At 45.6% G+C, this 8,465-nt stretch overlaps 1 long non-coding RNA gene across 1 annotated transcript; it reads left to right on the top strand.

The window, feature by feature from the left end:
- Positions 1–316: 316 nt before the first annotated feature.
- Positions 317–6,693, top strand: LOC308461585. The gene is made up of 3 exons (XR_013978916.1): positions 317–644; positions 2,806–2,986; positions 4,459–6,693. It is a non-coding gene; the product is annotated as an uncharacterized lncRNA (long non-coding RNA).
- Positions 6,694–8,465: the final 1,772 nt, after the last annotated feature.

Raw genomic sequence — 8,465 nt, 5'->3', positions numbered from 1 at the left:
CAAACTAAGGCCCGCAAGCTGGATAAGGCCCGAGGGACTCGTTTATCCGGCCTGCGGCGCCCCCTGCTGCCCGCTGCCGCCGCCCACTCTTACCGGCGCTGAGCTGTGCAGCTGCCCGCTTCTGGGTCGGAGGAGCACCGGAAATAGCTTGTGTGCATGTGCAAGCGTTGTGCGCATGTGCAAGCATTATTTCCGGTGCACATCTGGGTCGGAGGAGGCCCGTGCACATGCGCACAAGCTATTTCCAGTGCTCCTCTGACCCAGAAGTGCGCCAGAAATGGCGTGTCCACACGCGCTCCCCTGCCCTCCAGCCCGCCGTGCAATCAGCGCTGGAGACACCGGTCCAAGGCGTGGTAAGTTTGCTGACCCCTGCTAGCATTCCATGGGACGCCTGGTGCCATACACCATCACCGAAGAGCCAGAAACCTTTCCCTAGATTGGAGAAGAAGCAGAGGTGTAGCAGGGCCACTCTGTGTGGACTCTGTCTTGTTCTTTGCTTATTTGTTTCACTTACTCCCCTCTCTTTCTTGGAAGGTTTCAGACAACTTACATCCAGGCAGCTTACATCAATGCCTGCTTAGCTTCAGCAGTCAAAACCTGCGTCATATGCCTTCAGGCTATTCATCTGCTGTTTCCACTGCCAGGTAAGATGGGTAGCTGGAGATTCCCTTCGTCCGACAGACAGATCCATTGTTTATTTCTCCTGAAGATTTGTGAAGCCATCCCTAAAACCCACATTCCGTGCTAAAGGGAGAATCTACCTGCAAATACTGGCGACGTAACCCACACTCCAATCCCTCCAAGGAAACCTTATTTCAAGGGAGCTGTGCAAAAAGTGTTTTGAAATGAAACCGGAATGAAAGAAGAATTCAATTCCTAGGTGCTGCTCTTTCCTCTATTACACGGGGGCTGTTGATTTGTTTATTTTACAAAAGGTTTAAAACAAATTCCCTCTTCAAATGATTTAATATGTGAATGTCCAATTGGGACTAGCCAGAGAATACCTAGCCACCATTTTCTCTTCTGCATTAAAAAGGATGAAACATTCGCATAAAGAGCACGTCCAGACTGTTGGTACTTTCAAGTGGGAGTCAGTCGCATACTAGCAAATTTGGTTCATGCCATTGAAGCTCTTGTCCATGGGTGGGCAAACTAAGGCCTGGGGGCTGGATCCAGCCCAATTGCCTTCTCAATCCAGCCCACGGACGGTCAGGGAATCAGCGTGTTTTTACATGAGTAGAATGTGTCCTTTTATTTAAAATGCATCTCTGGGTTATTTGTGGGGCCTGCCTGGTGTTTTTACATGAGTAGAATGTGTGCTATCTCTGGGTTATTTGTGGGGCATAGGAATTCGTTCATTTATTTATTTTTCAAAATATAGTCCAGCCCCCCCCCCCCACAAGGTCTGAGGGACGGTGGACCGGCCCCAGCTGAAAAAGTTTGCTGACCTCTGCTCTTGTCCAGCTAACTCACCCCCCCCAAAAAAAAAGACCAGATATTTTGTGAGAAGGAAAGTGATGTAAAATGCAGCAGGAAGTGCTTACTTTGACACAATGTCATCTAGTCTTTCTGCAAGGAAATCTGAGTGATTGCTCATTAAATAGATAACTTTGTCTGAACTCTCTGCAAGCAAATTGGGATGAGTGTTAAACAAGCAGGTTGCCTGGAAGCACCCACTGGCCCCACCCAGAGATTGCAAAAGAGGCTCAAAGGTGGTGTAAACCAGACATATGGAATTGCTCACACCTATTATAAATCAAAGGCTCTGATTTTGGCAGTTTTGGCGGTGAGTCTTTTGGTTTGAGAATCCTGGTGCATCCAGCCGCCCTTCTTACAGCTTTGTTCCGGAGCGTTGTTCATGAGTGGTTCCTCAAGACAAACATATATATTTGTTCCAATTTAATTATCTCCCCCACTCCCAAAGAATCCTAAGTGTAGTCTGCAGAGACAGTGGAGTGCCGGAAAGAGGAAATTCATCATAAAAAAAGAGGACAAAAGAGGCCATGTAGACTTTGCATGCTCTCAATGTGTGGATGCAAATTTAGAAATAACCAGTGTAATTTAAATAGAAAAACAGTAAGTGTTGCCATAGTGGGGGAAATCTGTAAGCAAATAACCTGTATGCTTGCTGAGCTGTGTGCTAACTGTTGACGGGCAGTTTCAAGGCCCCTGCTTCCTTTCCCTTCTTGGGGTTCTTATCTGAACATGAGCCAGATAACCCTTCAAACAGAGGACCATCTTCTGTAAAGTAGGATACAAGATCTGCACTGAAGTCAGTGCATTCTCACTTGCTGGCTCAAATCAGTAATCAGTGTTCCGGTCATCACAAAAGTAATCGGATCCCTGAGGATGTCTGGAAATGCCATGTGTGCCTGCATGGAAGGGCACATTCAGCCAAAGACAGCTTTTCTCTCACCATAGCACTATGATGGGAAAAGGTTGCAGGGGCTTAAAGTTACAGGGGGCCTCTTGTGGCCGGCTACTCATTCTCCAAGCTACACTTGTCTTTCTTTTTTTATTCAATTAAATGGCAATTGTGAGAAAACAGGAGCAAAGTGGCACAAGAAAATATGTTGGCTTGTACAGTGTGGTTTGGTAGGATACTGAGGCCAGTGACTTTGTGGCCAGCTGCTGGGAGTTGACATCTCAGGCTACTTTTTTTTGCCATTAATGATTTAGGAGCTTTCTTCATGAAGCTAATGGGCTTTGTGGTTTCCCATCTTCCTGTTAACGCAGCCGAACAATCGAAGCTTTTAGCGTGGTGTGGAGGGGCTGGTACTTGACGCATCTTCCTCCTTCCTGCAGGCTGTTGCTGCGCTAGCAATCTCATGATCACATTGCCTGGTATTGTCCATTGTGTTGTGACAGCAGAGCAAAGGCAGGGTTGGGAATGGAGCAGTGCAGCCTCCACCCAGGGCGGAAGAACCAGACTACTGGAACATTATCTGTCTTGCCACACCACAGAGAAACCAAGGCATAGCTGACGGTGAGAGTTCTGCAAAGGAAAGACGGCCTCCTGTGTCCTTTTACCAATACTGATTGTAACCATGTGTCTAAGTGTGGCACACACTTTGAAAGAGACAAGGATTTTGATGAGATGTTATCAGCCGCAGCATGCAGAACAAATTGTGGAATGTCAGGGAAAGCCCAGAACCTAAGTGGCAGGGTAGGAGTTTGGTGGGCTGGATTTTTACTAATGTCAAGTTTGTCTCTTGTTCCTGACTTGTGAGGTACTGGCTATGCTCACAAGTGGAGGCAGAAGAAGTGTGTGTGTTTGTGTGTGTGTACAGTGGTACCTCTGGTTCCAAACGGGATCCGTTCCAGAGGCCCATTCGCAAAATGAAAAGCCCGCAACCTGAAGCGCCATATCTGCACAGGTGCACGGTGCGATTTGGTGCTTGTGCGCATGCGCAAAGCGCGATTTAGCACTTCTGTGCCTGCACGAGCAGTGAAACCCGGAAGTAACCCTTTCCGGTACTTCCGGGTTGCCACGGCACACAACCTGAAAAAACGTATCATGAAGCAAACGTAACATGAGGTATGACTGTATCTGCAGGCAATTGTGCCTTTACATTTTAGGCCAGGCATAGGAAAACTCTGGCCCTCCAGATGTTTGGGACTACGATTCCCATCATCCCTGACCACTGGTCCTGTTAGCTAGGGATGATGGGAATTGTAGTCCCAAACATCTGGAGGGCCGGAGGTTTGCCTGTGCCTGTTTTAGGCACTACAAAGCACTGTCTTTCTGCACTAGCAGGCAAAATACACACACAAATGTCATAGGGTTGTAGTCAATGCTGGCCATACTCAGAATAGACCCAGTGAAATTAATGCAGCTAAATTAATTAACTTCACTGGGTCTACACTGAAAAGGACTAGTGTTGAATACAATCTTACACGATATCTTAGGAATGGCTCCTTTTCTAGGCAGTTCAGGATTCTTATTTGGGACACTCCTGTTCTATAAATAATCCCTCCCTAGGTCCATAGGGTAGGCCAGCAAATGAAATTATTTGCTTAAATGGCCATAGGCTGTTTTAAATCTATCAAATAGGTCATGGAAAATATTAACAAACATGAAAGCTGCAAAAGCATTCCAGATGAAAAAATAATTTCATAGCATGAAACATCAGGTGAAGAATAGTAATAATCATAATAGTGATAACTAATTTTAAAACCTTAGCAATCTCTGTAACCAATTTGAAAAGGGCTACAAATGAATTCAGTGTTTCTTTTAGTTTCACACAATGCAGAAGAACAGGCAGTATCCCAGAAAAACTCCAGTTCTTCCAGAGATCACCTCCATCTCCGACAAACCTGTGGCTCTCCATAATGGACTGCTTCATGCCCTAGTTTATAGAAAGCTTGATGTTCCTCATTATGCCTCAACATTACAAGGTGTTTTGTCCTTGAGTGACCTTCATTAAAATGTGTTCTCACCCTCATTTTCAATGGCAGGAACGGAGCATTACAATAAGGAGCTACTTCAAACACCACTTTCAGCAGGTATTTAAAATGAGACCAGGATTCAATGTCTCAAGGAGCAGGAATGTTACCCATGCCACGTGTCAAAGAAGAGAAGGTCTGCAATAATGCACTCTGAAACAAAGCCCGCCGGGTTCATTCAAGGGGGAAAGGACGGCGTAGAAGGCCAAAAACCATCAGAACCACTAAGCTGTTTTAAAATGGGGAGAAATTTCTTCTTGACCCTAAATTTGACTACCATTTACTCCCTGGGCATAGTAGCTAAATGTGGCTGTTCCGCTGCACCGAGACACACTGCCATAACCCTCTAGCTAGCTCATGAGGCATTCCGCGGGGATGAACTGACCCCATCTGAGCCTGATGCTTCTTTGAATTCAGGATTCTTGAAGCTTTATCTTCAAAGGCCTTAGATGTAGACCAGCTATAGCCTATTCCCCACCGCGGATTAGCAGCTTCCATTGAACTCCGCAGAGGGAAGGGCAGACAGGCCTTGTGTCGCGCAAATGCTGCTGTGCATTGATATTTTTTAATGGGGATATGAACTGAAGCCTGTTAGGAAATGCAGTTATAATTAAAGCACAGCTCCCAGAGGCTGTCTAAGGCACCAGCGACTAAGTGCATTGGCAGATAATGTCATTATTTGGCCGTTGCTTAACATAAGGGAGTGGGGGTGGGGGATGGGGAAGACAATTCTTGTCTGCCGTCCCTGGGTAGGGGATGTAGCACCAGGAGCCAGACAAAGAGAAATGCTTGCCTCTTGTTATCAATTGTCGTCCGGTTGATTAATCAGTACGTGGAAGGGAATATGAGGAAAACAGATACTCCGTGAAAATCGTGACCATGTAAATTTGCCAAGCCAGTGGCTGAGTTATGTGGTTTTGAGGTAATGCGACCCCATCAAACAAAACAGCCACCAAGTCGAAGAAAACTTGTCTTGTGTCGATTGTATTGTTCTGTAGCCATATCTGTTGTTCAACTGGCAGCATGAAATTCAAAACAAGAAATTTTAGGGCTTGCGTCTGCTTGGAAATCACATATTCTCCCCTGTACGTCCTTTTTTAAAAAAAACAAATCCCAAATGGGTGGTGGCTGACTATAATTATATTGTAGTACTGAGCAGAATATATATTGCACATGTTAAAATGCACTTTTATTTACTATCATTGCACATGTCCCTGGGCTATGGAGTTGCATTGAAAAACAGGTTCTGAACTACATATACCAGGGGTGGTTAACCTGTGGTCCTCCAAATGTTGCTGGACTCCTAGCATCCCTGAATATTATCCATGCTAGTTGTGGCTGATGGGATGTGGAGTCCAACAAGGATGGCCACAAAAAAGCCACCCCTTCTTGAGCTGCAGCTAAAGCTAAGCCCTTCATGTTTGCACCAGAAAATAAGAGATTCTTGACTAATCAGCTTCCTTTGGCTGAAAGTATATAAACATACAATATTGTGCTGAATGCAGTTATGTTTACTTTGGAAAGGTCCACATGCTTTCAACAACACTGCTTCAAGATGCCAACATATTTAACAGAACGTGTCTTTCAAAGCAGCTGAGTAGCTCTGGCATCATTGGCAATGTCCATATGGACTGAATCAGATTTTGCAAGTGCCCTTTACCATGGTCTCTTTCCAGACAATCTGTTTATTGAGTATTCATCCTGCTTGGTTTGCAACAAATTTTACAGGGAGGTTATAGAATATTGTGTCAAGCCATTGTTATCTCACACTTTCTAATGCATTTCCTTGCCGCCTTCCTTGAAAGAAATTCAATTTTTTTGGGAAGTGGGTTTGTTACGCAAGAGCCTAAATCCACTTTAATTGTGCAACCTGAATTTCCTGGCAATTCAACTGAATCATACTCACGAAACAGCAATATTCTGGAAGCGCCCCATGTCATGCTGTTTTTAACACAGTAATACCTGCTTACTTTGTCTAGAGGGCCTGCTGAGACTTAAGCCTATGAGCAAAATTCATTTTTAGCTAAAGCTGGAAAATTAATGTGTTTTTGTTGTTGGATGGTATGATAATCAGGTAAACAAGGCAACAGACACATTTCCTTAACTAGCAAATGTATCTAAATCACATTTGCTGATTTTTTAACATGAAGGTTTTTTTTGCATATATTCCATTTTTAAAAATATATAATATGGTTTAGCTGTGTATAGCTCCAAGTTCTTCAACTAAAATATTTGAGTAAAATTATTCTCAGCCTAATTTTCTTAACTTGAATTTTCTTTTAAATTTGCTATTGAATAAAATTAATTATATTATTTTTTAACATTTCCAGTTATGTTGTTTAATTTGAGTCTTTAAAACAAACAAACAAACAAACAAAACAACAACCCTACAATCCCAAATTAGAAAAGTGTTTAGTTTTGAAGGGAGAGTAGAGAAGAGGGGGAAGGTAAAAACTCCATCGTGCTTTAGCTAGCTCCAGCTAAACAATTGTCTTAGCTATGCAAGAAGCTCAGCTCGGCAGGCCGGTAGTGGTTTTCCTGTCTGCTTCAGTTGTGGTGAGCTAGCTTCCTGCCTCAGCTGTGCAAAGATGCAAACATTTATAACGCGAAGCAAACAATCTGCAAAGGTGGGGGAGGAGGGCTTAGCTAACCTAAAAAGGTAATAAAGTGTATCTCTGCCTGTTGATTGGGGAGCAACTGGGGGCCAAGCTTGCAGCTTCAGTATAAGAATGCTTGGAAGACAATAGGGGGCGGCCAGTCTTTGGAAGCTATTCCACTGGCTAACTCTGCGCAGATTTTGCAATAAACCTTTTTCTCTGTGGAACCCACCCTGGTGTATGTTTGACTCCTTCATGCTAACAGCAGGGGCAGGTGACTGGATCCGGACCCCTTAGGTTCAGATATCCTAACATATCTGGTGCATTGGCTGGGAACCCACCTCTCCTGCTGCTTGAGCTTGAAGGCCAGGCTCGACTGGACGAACAGCTTGGATCGGCGTAGACGGCTCCAGCGCGCACCCGCCAGTTGCGGGAGGAACCAATCACTCCGTTCCTGAGTGGAGACGTCCGGTCGTGGGAGAAAAAGGATCGGCCGAGGGAGGACACAGGGTGTGTCTCAGGACATAGAGGTAAGCTCTTGGGGAAAGAGAAGAGCTGGAGATCTGATCAATCTCACCTGGAGTGTGGCAATAAAGTGCCCCCAGGAAGGGTTGGCCGGGACAGTGGGGTCCTGCTGCCAGTGTGTGGAAAGGAAAAGGGTGGAGGGTGTGAAGGTGGACTGTGTGTTGTATGACCAAATACTCCAGTGAAAGGATGAATGTGTGAGAGGTCGGGGCTTAGCGTCTCCGTGGCCAAGCGTGTCTAGGGCTGTGCTCGTCCAAGCCACAGTCTGTAGCGTGTGAAGTGGGCAAGGTGCTGATTTTGGCTAGGAGCGGAGTATTCTGGTAAACATGGGTTCAGGAAGCAGTAAATGTACCCCTTTGGAATGCTTCCTGAACAACTGGAAATTGGCCACAAAGGATGATGACTGGGGGTTCAAGTTGAAGAAGGAGAGGCTTAGGACCCTTTGTGAAGTGGACTGGCCGACGCAGGGCACTGGCTGGCCGTCCCAGGGCAGTTTTGATGGGCGGTTGATCAATCCCTTGTGGCAGAGAATAATTGAAATCCATCCAGACCAAATTCCCTATATTTCCACGTGGAAAACCAATGTGGATAAAACCCCCCCTTGGCTGCAGGCTTGCCGAACTGCTCCATCACGGGCAAGGATCTGTGCCGTCCGGCAGCAGAAATTACCTCTTGTGGTCCAAGACACAGAGGAAGATGAGTTAATTGTGAGGCCACCTCCTTATACACCCCCACCACCGGCCCCACTACCACCACAGAATGATCCACCCCCGCAGAATAATCCCCAGGATAACCCCCCCAACCCAGTTGGTGGCAGCCCTATCAACCCAACCCCTGAGGATAAAAACCCCACCAAATCAGAGACAGATAAGGAGGATGAAAGTGACGATGATGAGG

This window comes from Podarcis pityusensis (assembly GCF_964106645.2).
Source record: "Podarcis pityusensis genome assembly, chromosome: 13".
Taxonomy (NCBI): domain Eukaryota; kingdom Metazoa; phylum Chordata; class Lepidosauria; order Squamata; family Lacertidae; genus Podarcis; species Podarcis pityusensis.
The sequence above is the reverse complement of the archived record's forward strand: the minus strand, read 5'-3'. Positions and strand labels throughout refer to the sequence as shown.